At 39.5% G+C, this 16,500-nt stretch overlaps 1 long non-coding RNA gene across 4 annotated transcripts; it reads right to left on the minus strand.

Moving 5' to 3' along the window:
* Positions 1-1,727: 1,727 nt before the first annotated feature.
* LOC121879793 lies at positions 1,728-15,718 on the minus strand. Of its 4 annotated transcripts, none has more exons than XR_006091424.1 (4): positions 15,554-15,718; positions 13,005-13,134; positions 12,067-12,143; positions 1,728-1,861 (listed from the first exon to the last, which is right to left on the minus strand). It is a non-coding gene; the product is annotated as an uncharacterized LOC121879793 (long non-coding RNA). The 4 variants fall into 4 exon arrangements; XR_006091422.1 differs by lacking the exon at positions 15,554-15,718 and adding an exon at positions 15,158-15,296; XR_006091425.1 differs by lacking the exon at positions 15,554-15,718 and adding an exon at positions 14,576-14,618.
* Positions 15,719-16,500: the final 782 nt, after the last annotated feature.

The raw sequence follows: 16,500 nt of genomic DNA on the forward strand, positions 1-16,500 counted from the left end.
TATTTAGTGATTCTCTCAGAAATGAAACATTACAGACATTTATAATGTTCTTATGGTGATATGCTCCAGTACCGTCAGTATGTTAGACAAACTACAAACGAGGAAAAGAATATAGTAAACAATTCTTAAAACACCTTTTCTCTATTCAACACTAAATCCATCATTTCAAAACACTTTAACAAATTATAACTCTTCTCGAGTCTCAACAACTGCTTCCTGGACTGCACTTGTTATCTTTGAAACCAAATAAATTGATGTATAGGGGGGGGTCCCATGTACACGGCCCCCCACCCTTAATGAGGGTTTTGTTCAACGTCCCTACAGCAAACTTCCGCCTATGATGGCCACCATTTAAATGATCTAGGTCCCAGCCTTTCCTTCCTCAGGTGATTTCTAGAGTAAATAAAGGAGAGAAAACTACAAGTGTGGGTCATATCCCTGCTTTGTGCTTTGCTACATATATACCCTCAGGAACATAACTCATTCATCAGTATAGGAGCTCCTGCATCATCAAGCATCAGGAACATAACTCATTCATCAGTAGCAGAGCTCCTGCATCATCAAGCATCAGGAACATAACTCATTCATCAGTATAGGAGCTCCTGCATCATCAAGCATCAGGAACATAACTCATTCATCAGTATAGGAGCTCCTGCATCATCAAGCATCAGGAACATAACTCATTCATCAGTATAGGCTCCTGCATCATCAAGCATCAGAACATAACTATCATCAGTATAGGAGCTCCTGTATCAAGCATCAGGAACAAACTCATTCATCAGTATAGGAGCTCCTGCATCATCAAGCATCAGGAACATAACTCATTCATCAGTATAGGAGCTCCTGCATCATCACATCAGGAACATTACTATTCATCAGTATAGAGCTCCTCATCAGAACATAACTCATTCATCAGTATAGGAGCTTCTGCATCATCAAGCATCAGGAACATAACTCATTCATCAGTATAGGAGCTCCTGCATCATCAAGCATCAGGAACATAACTCATTCATCAGTATAGGAGCTCCTGCATCATCAAGCATCAGGAACATAACTCATTCATCAGTATAGGAGCTCCTGCATCATCAAGCATCAGGAACATAACTCATTCATCAGTATAGGAGCTCCTGCATCATCAAGCATCAGGAACATAACTCATTCATCAGTATAGGAGCTCCTGCATCATCAAGCATCAGGAACATAACTCATTCATCAGTATAGGAGCTCCTGCATCATCAAGCATCAGGAACATAACTCATTCATCAGTATAGGAGCTCCTGCATCATCAAGCATCAGGAACATAACTCATTCATCAGTATCAGAGCTCCTGCATCATCAAGCATCAGGAACATAACTCATTCATCAGTATAGGAGCTCCTGTATCATCAAGCATCAGGAACATAACTCATTCATCAGTATAGGAGCTCCTGCATCATCAAGCATCAGGAACATAACTCATTCATCAGTATAGGAGCTCCTGTATCATCAAGCATCAGGAACATAACTCATTCATCAGTATAGGAGCTCCTGTATAACTTTAAAGACATTCTGGGGAAGTATTTTCATCCTAGAAAACTATCTCAGCTTTTATAATGGGAGTATATGGGATAATTGATCTGATCTACTAAAGGTTTTTCAGCAACACAAATCTCTTATAGACTGGGTAATGCCTGTACTACCTTCATGATAATCAAACTACCAGAACAATATTATATAATTACCAGATAGTCCTGTAGGCCCAGTTAACTTCAGGTCTAGTTCACTGCAGGTCCAATTAACTTTAGGTCCAGCCCACTTTAGACTAATTCACATCAGGTCCAACTAAATTCAGGTCCACTTTAGGCAGTGATGGAGAAAGTACCTGAAAATATTACTTCAGATAAAGTAATGCACTGCTACTACATAAAAATAAGAACTTGTACAAAGTAGTTTTCTTCAAAACTACTTCAATAAAAGTCTAATTACCTCAAGTGAAACTAAGCTACAAGTAGAAAAACAAAAAAAAACAGTATTTGTAAAGTTGTGTATCATAATTGAGGTGCTTCCATTGATGGTAATGAATCAACCAATGGCACCCAAATCAGATTCTTGTTTCAACAGGAAACCGAACTCTTTCTCTGACCATTATTAATATACTTAAAAGAGAAACAAAGTATGAGACTGAGAAACGCTTATGTATTTACAATCTACGTTGAGTTAATTTTGAGTTGAGTTTTGGCAATAACTTATGATCATTATTTCTTGTGGCACACCTGGGATGGTATATCAGATTACCACAGGTGTTATGCTCTTACTGTATGTACACTAAAACACAAACTGCAGTTCTCGGGCCATTGCGAGAAGAAGGTAAATCAGGCAACTAAATCACTAGGTCATATAAGAAGGTCGTTCAGATATCTAGACAGTCCATCTCTCGTAACGATCTTCAAGAGTAAAGTGTTTCCCCGTCTGGAGTTCTGTCACCCCGTCTGGTCCCCGAGATATGCTAGGGACTGTCATTTGGTTGAAAATGTCCAAAGGAGGGCCACCAGACTGGTGCCTGCACTTCGGCACCTCAGCTACCCTGAGAGATTGGAGCGCCTGAACTAGCCTAGCTTATACTACAGACGGGCAAGAGGAGATCTAATTGAGGTGTACAAGCATCTCAAGGAGCACTACTCAGTCGAGTGTCCTTACTTGGAGCTGGCGGAAGCTCGCCCCACAAGGGGTCACAGCTCAAGGTTAAAGAAGCTGCAAGTCTAGAAAACTGTGAGGGGTAACTTTTTCAGAGTGAGGGTTGTGAACTTTTGGAACAATCTGCCAGTGTTGTGACGGCACCGAGTGTGAGCTCTTTCAAGACCAGACTTAACCAACACTGGAGCAGGTTCAGGTACATTCAGGATCCAGTGCATGCCCAGTACTTGCTAACAGTGCGTAACAGAGACATAATCGATCGCCCAAGCGGCTAACGAGCCTATCAGTGGTGAAGAGGATAAAAGTAAACACTTTTACACTAATACACATACACAGACACACACTAACACAAAAAGGATAGTGTAGTGTAGAGTATCATGAAACAGTACTGTAGATAAGTGAGATAAATAACAAGATACAGTAAACTAAAGCAACAAATAAGACAATAAGTGTAGGGACAACACCCATGTGACTGACTAACACAACATGTCTTGAGAACAATTATCTATAAACAAAGACACAACCTTATTATAAAGAACCTGGGGAGAAGAGACAGTGAGGGATACCTTAATGAAGACACACAACACAATAATGGCCACATCAAACTGGACCTGATAATTAACTAACAATAAAACAACAAAGACCTCAGAGAAAAAAATGAAAGAATTAGTGATCCACAATGAGAATGTTCAACTAAAGACCAGAAGAGACCAAGTAGTCAGGAGACAGCAAGATGAGGATTCTGAAATAATGTTCCAGTCCTACCACCAGTAGAGGCAGGAAGTGAGCTACTAACATCTTTAAGTAATACTAGTAACTCAGTGAGAACTAAACCTCAAGTTTAACAAGGCAGTAATTCTACTAACCCTTAAGGCTCACAACTTTCATAGAGGACAATATTAGAAAATGAGCCAATAAGTGTTGGTACAAGAATGACACAAGTCTAGTTAATAAGACAACTATTGGGTGGATACAAAACAGCCAGACATTATGGTGATCAGAGAGTCCTGGGGTTGAAAAGATGTGTTGCAGGTGAGTTTTTTTGACCAGGTTATCACTCACCATTCAGTAAGGACAGGACAGGGCTACAAGAGGTGGTGGTGTACTACTATACTGTTATGAGGGCCACTACTGCCACCATTTATGAGGGCCTCTGTGTGCCAGTAACAATTCCTTTTACTCTCATACTTATTACCATTGGTAGCGTGACGAGAGGAGGCTCGTGGGTATATGTAATGATAGTATCAAGTAATAGGGAAGAAATAACGGTAAATACTGTAGGTAAATAATAGACACAATATACAAAATACAAAATTTATTTAAACATTAATATGGAGATAGGAGAAAGAATATATATGTACCAACAGACGAAATCTGGTACTATGCCCTCAGGCTCAACATACTCACACCACGACTGGGTGGACATACTCAATAACACATAACTCTTATAATCACTTAGCACCCTAAAGAACAGGGGCAAGTGCCACTACAACACTCAGTCGTCAGGGGTGATACTCAAGCAACAGCCATGGGGTCCAGCCACCATGGAGTACTTTCCGACGAACTCTGAAGATCCCAGTGGATTAATTCCACCACACAAATAGCCCTACGGAGTTAGCCACTCATCCACCAATGATGGGGGCTGGTAGTGGTGTGTGACTTGGTGATCCGGGGTCACCTCGCAGGCCAAGCGTTAGGGCCAGACGAGCCAGCTATGGGGGCCATAGGTAGTCTGAAGTGTCTGACGGCCGGGTCTCACGAAGGTAACTGATCCTAATGGACCTCGGACATCTCCCCAGACATAGTGGATACAACATCCACGCTACAGACACGGCCTAGGCTGCGTTAGGGACCTGTATGGATGAAGGGACGGGCACTCACTAACGGTGACAACAACATCACGTTTCAGGGGACGTCAAAGACGTAAATATGACTTCACTCAGAGCATATCAACTACGTTACTGTAACACTTGCACAATCAACTATTAATTGGGTCAAATCACTTAAAGAAGGGCGAATTACAACACAGAGTGGAATGGCATACCTGTATGGATGAAGGGACGGGCACTCACTAACGGTAGAAATGCCCGCGGCGCCCTCACTCAAAATAGGCCAGGGAGTCCACCTACTTCTATTCCGATGAATCAATTTACTGTACACTCTGACGTTGAAATGAGACTATAAACTCAGTTTCATTCCCTACTATTATCTTCACTAACAATGCTCTGACTCAGCTATCAAAAGCAAAATTAAATTGATTACAAAGAGTTGGATGGCAACAGGTCCCAACATACAGCGTCTGCTACGAAATCCGTGGATTATATTCAAAGTTCCCTACAAACAAAGACGGGGAAACAGAGAAAACGGGGGACGTTTCCACTGGGGGACTCAGAAGGTTTTGTGGACGTTTGAGCGTAATATGAATCCTTAAGGTTTTCAGGTGAGCCGTTATCACGATCATGACACTGTATGTTAAGGAACACCTGACAGTAACCAGTAATGATAAGCTCAATGAAATGGGGTTACCTGAATCTATTTGATGTGATTTAATAGGTTGAATCAGCCTCACAGGGGGTTAGTGGCAGATCTTTATTTATTTATTTTTCATGATATGTATGTAGAATTGTGTGTGCGTGTCAATGTGTAAAAATAAAATGAAGAAACTTATGTACAGTATAAATACCTGGAATAACGAGTTGAAAAATAACCACAACGCCTCACAGCTCTACCTGGTAGGGAGAGGGCTGAGGGATATGGCTCCAGTAATAAGTTCACCTTGGCAACAAGGTCTTAACAGATACAAATGAAAAGAAAATTACTGTATTTGTAAATCTTCATTTGTATAAGGAAGCTGTAGCCTTAAAGCACCATATATAGTAATTAAGGTTCTGTTCTTCAAGTAGCAACAAAGAATCTTGGGGTAGGTCGACAAGCCCAGGATAAAGGAGCTTACTGATAAGGTTAGTCTACCACCAGCATGCACTGTACTATAGTTCACTGTAAATGATCCTTCAAATAATGAGTATATACAGAACAGTAGTTCAACCATCAACTTATTGTACAGTATAAATATTTTATCCTTAAAGGTTGAACTGTATTCCAGTATATACTGTACTGTAATGATTATTCCACAACTTTTATAGATTTATTATATGTAACAAAGGCAATGTGCCACCTCATCCCTTCCCAGCAAGACATTAAACTGAATTATGGCCAAATGTTAATTACTACATAATATTAGAGGCACACTGAACCATCATTGGTCCCGATGAGTTTGGATAAAAGTAATTGTATTGTATCTGTAAACTCTAGAGAAAATTATGAGGGACACCATCATCAGTGTCTACTGGCCAGACAAAACAATATTCCCTGGCTTTTCCAAGTTTTCCCAAGTGTAAATTTGAAAACTTCCAGGTACAGAAGTACCCTGATTTACGTGGTCAATTGTGGAAAGTGAAAACCGCGTAAAGTGAACAACAGAACTGGCCCGACCCCCAAACTCCACTTTTCTGACACAATACCTATGTTGTAGTAAAAATAACATCTAAATTTTATGATGGTATGCTCACACAATTAATATTTAAGAGAAATACAGTCGCCAGGTTTATGTCCATTCAAATAATGAACTCAAATCCCCCCCCCCCCTCTTCCCAGCTCACTAGCTCCTACCTCTCTGAGAAATGTTTGGGTGAAACCACTAGATTTTAACGTTTAGTAATAAATAATACCTCAGACTAAAGTTAGGATAATATAATTGACATTTCTGGATTCCTTGCAGGTCAGGGAATATTTTGAATGTAAACTTCATATATTTTGCATAAAAGATAAAATATTTGCTTTGTGTAAACCAAATTATTACATTAAATCTAAAATTTGTATGTCTAATGCAAAATCCATGATGTTTATATTCAAAATGATCATCATATTGTAAGAATTCCAGCAATGTAAATTATATTCTGGTCGAGTAATTTGTATGAATTTTATGAGCTAAAACAAATATCTTCAGTTGATAAAAAAAATAAAAATATTCTTCACAACACTATCTGTCAATGAAAGTACCCCACCTTGCCTCCCCCCCTCCTCACACTCACACCAGCTGGGTCGGTCCGTCCCAACCCTCCCACCCCACCCCCCACCTTCCCTCCCTACCAGAGAAATGTTGGGTGAAAAAACTAGATTTTAACTTTTAGTAATAAATAATACCTCAGACTAAAGTTAGGATAATATAATTGACATTTCTGGATTCCTTGCAGGTCAGGGAATATTTTGAATGTAAACTTCATATATTTTGCACAAAAGATAAAATATTTGCTTTGTGTAAACCAAATTATTACATTAGATCTAAAATTTGTATCTAAAATTTGTATGTCTAATGCAAAATCCATGATGTTTATATTCAAAATGATCATCATATTGTAAGAATTCCAGCAATGTAAATTATATTCTGGCCGGGTAATTTGTATGAATTTTATGAGCTAAATAAAAAAAATAATTATACTTCACGCGTATATGAGTAGATGCACGGCGGAAAGTGAAAGTCCGGTTCTGGCAAGGCACAGCGTAAATGAGAAATCGCGGAAAGTGAAACCGTGTAAAGCGGGGTAATACTGTACTTTAATTGGTATTTTATTACGATAATACAGTTAACCCTCACTTCTTGATTAATGCTATTTCCAATTACCGCATGAAGCGTAAAGTGAATAACATAACATATGGGATTAATTGAAATGGAGTCGGGCCGATCACAGCTCCACTTTTGGCGACACACAACTATGGTATGTAAAAATATTATCTTAACTTTATGATGAGTAAGCCACACACAATTCAGCAATTAGAAATATCAATAATATTAGGTTTTTTAACACTTACATTAGTAGAAAAAATGGCTGGGCACACGGGGATGGGCGGTTGGTTCCGAGGCAGAGGGCAGATTATTGGCCCTCACCTGTGTCACTTGTATCAATTGTATCACTATCCACCACAGAGGCTTGCAGGGCCTCTTTGTCAAACTCCCCAAAGTCCATATAAGTCCATATCCTCACCATAATTATCACTATCACTGACTTGGGCCGGCTGTGGTGGGTGGCGGGTGAAGAACTGGTAATGTTTTGATGACTGGGCGACCTTGTGCGCACCATGTTCGCGCAGCTTACACAACATGGCGGATGGCGGGAGGTTTGGATCCAAAAATGGCGCGGCTCGCCAGCCGCTCTCCGCGTAAAGGGGTACACGCACCGCGGAATGTGAGCATCCTGGGTTCCGGCAGGGCACCGCGTAAACGTGGAAACGCGGAATGTGGGACCGTAAAGTGAGGGTTAACTGTAACAAATTTTGAGGTTTTCAATAATACAGTAAACCCTCAATAACTCGGCATTTCATATAACTGGGTATGGATATGGTCTGGGAATGTATTGGTGTAACTCGGGAAATGTCAAGATAAAAAAATTATCTGGGAAAATCTCTGCATATCTGACCATCTACATCACCTACCATACCTCTGTATCACCTACAGTAAGTGTTACCTTTTTACATTTAGTAATTACCTGTACTACACATATCTGGGTCGATACATTTTTTATTGTTGTGTTTTTGTAGGAGGAGAAAGTGTCTCGATAAGTTGGACTATGGGATAACTCGACAAGGCCAGAACCCCATATGTGCCGAATTATCGAGGGTTTACTGTATGTATAAACTATTGGTAAATTTGAAGTTGATACAAATGATATTAATCAAGAAATTGACGACCTCTTAAAGACGCACCCTAAGCCTAGTGATGAACATCGGCCAAGACCTTGACACAGCCCCCTTCTATATTTTTCTCCTTGGATTTGTGAGATTCACGTGGGTCGAATTGGACGTTCCAAAAGAAGATGGAAATCCGGCAAAAAATGAAAAATCACACTCCTGATCCACCTATGGCTCATGATTAATATGTGGAATAATCCACTTAATAAAGTAACTTAATTATAAGAACAATTCATCTCTGACAATACTCATTGCAGAATTAGTAGGTATAACTGTAATATTTGGTTATTTGATCACTAACATGCTATATAATACTGTAGGTACACAAACAATTCACTTATTGGAGTGGTCTATTTACTGGAATTTGCGTCTAAAAATTAAATTATTTACCTATTATACAATACAGCATTAATTTATGGTAAGATTGCTGTCAAAATAACAATATTTTAAAGTTGAACTGAATTCACATAAAAATTCCCTGACTATTTCCAGGTTTTCCAGCCATTTCCAGACAAGTAGACACCCTGATCATCCAACAACTGACTGAGTACAGTTTAATCAATGCATCACAACATGGTTTCATGAAGAGAATATTCTGCTTGACAAACTTGCTCACTTTCCTTGAAGCATTAGCAGGCCACATGGACCAAGGTCTACCAGTGGATGTGTTGTACAGTCAGTCAAAAGGAATGAGTCTCTGACTCGATTTACCCTGACTGTCTGTCGTCTGATGCGAGTGTGCGGTTTCATTTCATTTGGGGTTGAACAAACTTTTTGACCATGGATGTATGTGGATTTCTCTAGGGCATTTGACAAAGTCTCACATCCACGGTTAGCCTCTAAAATCTAGCCACAAAGACTCACAGGCAAAATTTGGAAGTGGATTAACAACTAATTCAAAGATAGGAGACAAAGGGCAGTCATTATTGGTGTACATTAGGAATGGAAAAAGGTTCATAGTGGTGTAGCACAAGGCTCTATCCTTCAACCCAGCCTGTTTGAGATGCACATAAACAACAAAGATGAAATATATCGAGACACATTATCAAGAGTGTAGACGACAAAGATATTTGAGTAGACAGCAAGTCAAGATGATGATGTAACTTTGTTAAGATTTGTATAAGCTGTTCAAATGGTTTTGAGAGTGGCAAAAGATCTTTAACAATGCAAGACTGCATGTAGGAGACAACAACCCAAATCATAACTACTTTGTTAACAACATTTTCCTTGAAACTGTCAATAAGGAGAAAGAGCTTGGTGTTGCGATAGATCATCCACTGAAGGCGACGTAACAAGGGGTGGCAGCAGTGAGGAAAGCCAACCAATATACAGGAATTATAAAGCGTACATTTGAATACCAAGAAAATGATCCATCAACTGTACTAACCTCAGGTATGTACCAGCCTGGGTTTATGTATACAGGCATGGAAACCTTACCTCCAGAAAGACCTAACAACACATTGCGACTAAGATGATTCCTGAACTACTGTATGTCATTGTCATGGTCACAATGGCACGGCTGGTCTGTTTGAAACCTGATGATTCATATTATGCTCCACGCCTGCAAAACATGTGGAAACTGGGGAGTTATCCCTAGGAAGAAACACGTTTTCCCTAGCTTAGGTGTCGTCCATTTTCTCTGACTTCCAGAAACCAACTTCTCTATAAAGTAAATTTGAATGTGAGAGAGAACACCATTGTTTTGAGTCAACTTAGATATGTTTGATTACATTTAAAGCATTCAAGATCCTGTGTGAGTGATGTTGAAAGCTTCAACTGTCTCTATTGTTAATAACAGTAGTCAAGTAAGTGAGAGTCGAGTCTGCCTGTATGAATGGCATCTCATGATGTCGTCCTTGGGGATAGCCATGAGTTTCCAATTGGTATTGAAGTTAGATTATTTTGATACCTAAACATCAGAAAATCTGATATTTACAGTTTGATTATTGTCAGTTGTTTATTTAGGAAAGTCATTAATCACCTGAAAAGAACATGTCAAACTTCTTATCTCCAAGATTTCAACCTATACCCATAGAGGCTCCTTGTCTAGAAATCCCGCTGAGTTTGTGAAACTAATGTTAACAGCGTGTGTATTTGATGCCTATTTCACTTTTTCCTGGCAAGCTCAATCGCTGATTAGTTTATAAAAATAGACATAAGAAATTCACTTGAATCATGGCATTGATTTTCATAGTTAAATGTACAGGAACCGAGCTGAACGTAATTTCTGTCAATGCGTTATAAGTCTTTCTGGCATGTGTACCGCACAGGCCTGAGTTGCCAGTTAGCCGAATGTAAACTCGTGCGCGAGGAGAGCGTCACTCCTCTGACGCTTCTCCATCATTATCTCAGGTATGTGTACGTCTCTGCCCGCCATATTAAGTCTGCTTAACTCAGTGAATTTTGTGAATATCAGTGTTTATGTCTTAACAGTGAAATTGTCATTTACCCAGTGAAAGAATTCATTTAACGTAAATATCGTCTGTCTTTGCTTGTCATGTGGTGTGTTCTTTTAAATGTACAACCAGTCATGATGTAAGAAGCAAGACTATTTAATTGGAATTACAGATGAGTAAAGCCAAGGAGTTGTATGTTAATGACATTTTTAACCAAATTTAATATCATATTAATAAACCATTTTTAGAGCATGTTAGGGGCATCATTTTCCCTCAGTATCTGCCTTTATTCTTGTCCAATAACTTGAGACCAGAATTACAGAACCCATGTGCCGTAACCCTCACCATGCTAACAAAGGTCAGAGGTTATGGAGTAACTATAGGAAATTAAATAATTAGACAGAACTCATGGAGAAAAAGAAAGAATAAGGAAAAGAAAAGAAAGAGACAAGGAAAACCCAACCCCGCCCTTATATCATCTTGATTATCTAAGTAGACCGAGGGCCTTAGGACTAACAACCCTTCAGACATGCCACAATGGGGCAGATCTCAATGAAACATTCATAATCCTGAAAGTGATGAAAACATGAACCCGGGACATGTCATTGTGATGTCCTGCACCACCAACACGAGGGGACATAACTACAAGCTGGCCAAGTTAACACGTAGACCAAATATAAGGAAATACTTCTTTACACAGAGGCTGGTAGACCTATGGAACAGTCTGCCAACACAAGCTGTGGAATCAAGAACAGTATTGGACTACAAAATACCCTTGACAAAATCATAAGTATATAAGAAAATAAGGAGTCTGCAATAGGCTGGTTGGCCTGTGCATGGCAGCTCCTGTTGAGAGTTACTACCACTCTCTATCATCCATGAATCTATCTAGCCTCCTTTTAAAACTTTCCAGCGTTCCAGCACTTACTACAAAGTTGCTAAGCTTGTTCCACTCGTCCACCACCCTATTTGTGAACCAGTTCCTTCCTAAACCTAAACTTATCCAACTTAAATCCGTTGCTCCGAGTCCTATCCTGCTCGGATATTATAAGAACTTTATCTATATCTCCTTCATTGATTCCTTTCACCCACTTAAATACTTCTATCATATATCTCCGATTATCATTCACATCATCAATGTCACCATCAATAGTCATAAACCTAATAGTTTCTCATGATATGGTTATCAATAATATGGTTATGAAATCAGCAGGTCATTTTACTAGATAATGAAAATACGTCAGTTACCCACCTTTTGGTATGTCTCGTACTGTTTTCTTCAGAGTTCTTCCAAGACTTCTGTGTATTGTGCTCTTGAGGTTTCCTTATCTTCACACACATGAGGGGGTGGGGGGGATAAAAAACATTGTTATTATTATCATTGTCATTATCATTCTCATCATCAATGCCATCATTAATGTCATATAACCTAACCATTTCTCATGATAGGTCGACAATCCCTTATCCAAAACTCAGAAACAGAAAGTTTTTAAGTGGAGCAAAACAGTTTATTTTTTTTTTGTTTTTATTTGTCATACAGGTAACAGGGATTAGCTCACCCGGGCACAGGTCACTGATACACATCAGGGCCAGAGGGGCAAAAATGTAGAAATAATAGTAATAATAGTAATAGTAATAGTAATAATAATAATAATAATAATAATAATAATAATAATAATAATGAAGAAATACAAGAATGAAAAAAGATCAAAGTGAGAAAGACGACCTAGACCTATGAATTATTATTATTATTGTTGTTACATTTTCGCCCCCAGGCCCCAATGTGGGTCGGTGACCTGTGCCCCGGTGGTCTGCTCCCTGTAAGAAATAAAATATAAATAAAATAAAAATGAATAAATAAATAAAATTCCTTAACCTAACCATTCCAAAATCAGAAATACAGCTGACCCCAAGGATTTCGGATAAGGGATTGTCAACCATATGGTTATTAATAATAAGATTTATAATCATCATCACTGACTAATAAATATTATACCCACAGGTCATTATACTAAAAGAACAATGCAGGATCTTACATAACCCACTGGTTTCCATCCCTTGGCATGGCCACCTTTACTGGGTGGCCATTAGGTAAATAAGGTAAAAACAGTCTCAAAGGAAAACACAAGTACTGTATTAGACTCAGCTTATACACCTAATGAAAACATGTGAAATAACAGTAAGACTCACCTCCCACAGATCAACTGTGTTTCATCAGTTGTCATTGGTGCCGTCATAATATACTGTATAGGTCTGGACAGTGTGTATGGTTGAGTCTGTACTGGTCATACTGAAATGTGTTGCTGGTCCTTGAAGCTTCCTGGAAATGTAATAACCAATAATAATATAATACTGTAAAAAGTTGTCGCATCGGTTTCCTTAGTTAATATTGTCCAATTAACAACTGTGGAAAATATTAACAAAATACAGTATACAAATATGTTTGGGTGATGTTTGGCTGATAATAAGTTAAAAAAGCAAAACGACAATGCACAGGTTAGGAAGTTAGGTAAGGTTAGGAAGCTAAGGTTAGGTTAGGTTAGTTTAGTTTAGTTTAGGTCAGGTCAGGTTCTGTTAGGTTCCGTGCATTGTCGTGTCCGTGTTCAGGGTCAGGGTCATGTAAACAGTATCTCCAGAAATTTTGGTACAATTCCTTAAGTTATTTCTGGTGCTAACCATCTCCTCCACCTTATAACAAGAGAAGTACAGTATGGTTATGACCTGTTATAGAGGATACATCAGGGGAAATACTTCAGTTAATATTCGTTTTTATCCCAATAGGCATTTTGGATTCTTTACCATATTACTAGAATTCTTTTTTACCTAGGAATCAGTTTTCTTCACTGGTGTTTCCGGCACAAATTTATATTTTTTGAGGATTTTAAACTATAAAACCTCCCTAATTCCCAACAAGTGGACAGGGCTTTGAAGTAGATGGAAAATGTGGGGTAAAATACTAAAAATAACACTAAGCAAACCTTTGAAAACCTAACCTAACCTTCCTTAATGTATAAAAAGGTTAGAAACCATTTTCAAGTTTATGGATCCCCGCCTCACCTGAACACGGAAAACTTAACCAACACATTAAACACCAAAATCAACAATAAGGTGCTGTGCGTGCTTTATAGGTTGGGTTAGGTCAGGTCTTCAAAGGTTTTTTATTGTTCTTTTTATTATTTTACCCCACATTTTCCCTCTCTTTCAAAGCCTTCTCCACTTTGAGCAACTACCATAATACTATTGGTAATTTTATTGGCTAAAATACTCGAAAAATATTATAGTCACAATACATTGACAATCCAAATGAGTGATTAACAACATACTGAACTGTACTATAGAATTTGAATATGAAAGTTGCAACTACTGAATTTATATGCTATTTTATATTAATTTTTGAGTCACATTACTCTCCAAGATTATGAACATAATCAACAGGACTGAATTACATTTCCCCAAAGTACTGTATAAAGGAGCCCAATCATCTGTGTCTTCTCCCTTCATATTTCCCTGGATGACGATAATCTTGGTTCTGCGATTATTCAGTCCAAGTTTTCTCAAAGCCATCCCAATCTTAATACGTATCAGACATTAAGGATTTCATTATCATCAGCATAGAAACGGTAGCCAACACCCCGAGCATCTACGGACATCCAGCAGAGATGCAAGACTAATGGTGTAGACTGTAAACAGAAGTGGTCCCAAAACCAAGCAGTGAATTATATGACCTCACACAATGTACCCGGAGGGCGACCTCACTTTACCTGGTGACATCACGAGATCTGAGGTTGACAAGTTCCACAACAATTTAAATAACGAGTTACTTAATACACAAAGGCAAAACATACCATACAAAAAACACAGATCAAATAACAATGACTCCAAATGGATACATAATTGTTTAAAGAATATTATTGGACAAAGAACGGCTGAAGTTTACCTCCTAGATTATTATAAGGAATTGGCCAGTAGGGTTAAGACTGAGATAAGAAAAGCAAAGAACTGAAGGTAGTAAGGGAGGCAAAGTCAAACACCAAGAGGTTCTTCCAAATGTATCACACTAAAACACGTGACAATATTGGACCAATACAGTCAGATACTGGCAGGCTAACGACAGAGAACTGAGCAATAATCTGAAGATATTTTACAACAGTTTTCACCACCAAAAATTTAAACATGATACCCGAGGCACCGACTATATACAGAAATAATGAAGAAAATAAATCAAGCAAGATAGTAGTGACTAGTAACGATGTTAGTAAACCTAAGAAGTCGCCAGGTACCGATGAGATATTTGCCAGAGTATTAAAGGAATGTAAGGAAGAGCTTAGTACACCCAGTCCTACCTTAACGTTGCCCCGGGGTTCCATAACGCGGGGGATGCCTGTAGTTAAAAGCTTTGCAGGGCGTCATGTCCGAAAGTACAATGCCCCGAGTTAGAAGTGGAAGGACCAGGGATATGCAAGAATTGGATAGAATGGTCATCTTTCTCGTAAAACTCGGCACTAAACTTAATCGTAGGAGCACAAACGACAACCATACTCCACCACGGCCATTGTGAGACTGGTCAATGAAATTAAAATCATACCCAGGCTGCTTCCTTTGAGAAAATCAGGTAAATTTGCATTGTCACACCGACTAAAAAATACCCAAAAAACACTAGAAAAACAAAAACCAAACCTAACCTAACTTAACTTAACTTAACTGACTCTCACCATATGATAGAATCACCTATTTCTTACCTTATTGGCCCGATTGCTGACGTTGATTCTCACTTAACGGGGGGTATAGGCGGGCAGCTTCTTCCAAGAATTTATGAAGGACATTTCCAGAAGAATCATGAATGAATATATATCTTGCTATGTATTGCTTCAGGAAGTGTTTCCAGATACCAGGCCTTTTAATCCACTCCTTTAAGTCACGCCAAACCCTCTCAATTGTCACAACAGCAAGATCTAAATGTTTAAGTAGTTTATAACTTTCGGGGGCACTATGTCCGAAAGTAAAATAATACCAAATTACCTATTATAGTAAATTAACTCCCTAAACAAATTACTACTGTACTATCTTAGAAACTACAAATTCCTTAATCACTTCCTCCACAGTAGCACCACCATCACCACCACTCACCCTCCATCACCACCACTCACCCTCCATCACCACCACTCACCCTCCATCACCACCACTCACCCTCCACCACCACCACCACCCCTCCACCACCACCCAGCACCACCACCACCCTCCAGCACCACCACTCCACCCTCCAGCACCACCACCACCCCCAGCACCACCACTCACCCTCCACACCACCACCACCTCCATCACCACCACTCACCCTCCATCACCACCACTCACCCTCCAGCACCACCTCACTCACCCTCCAGCACCACCACCACCTCCAGCACCACCACTCACCCACCATCACCACCACCACCCTCCATCACCACCACTCACCCTCCAGCACCACCACTCACCCTCCATCACCACCACCACTCCACCTCCATCACCACCACCACCTCTCCATCACCACCACCACCACCTCCATCACCACCACTCACCCTCCATCACCACCACTCACCCTCCAGCACCACCACTCACCCTCCAGCACCACCACTCACCCTCCAGCACTACCACTCACCCTCCATCACCACCACTCACCCTCCAGCACCACCACTCATTTTAAAGGTTT

This window comes from Homarus americanus, unplaced genomic scaffold (assembly GCF_018991925.1).
Source record: "Homarus americanus isolate GMGI-L3 unplaced genomic scaffold, GMGI_Hamer_2.0 scaffold42643, whole genome shotgun sequence".
In the NCBI taxonomy this organism is placed as follows: domain Eukaryota; kingdom Metazoa; phylum Arthropoda; class Malacostraca; order Decapoda; family Nephropidae; genus Homarus; species Homarus americanus.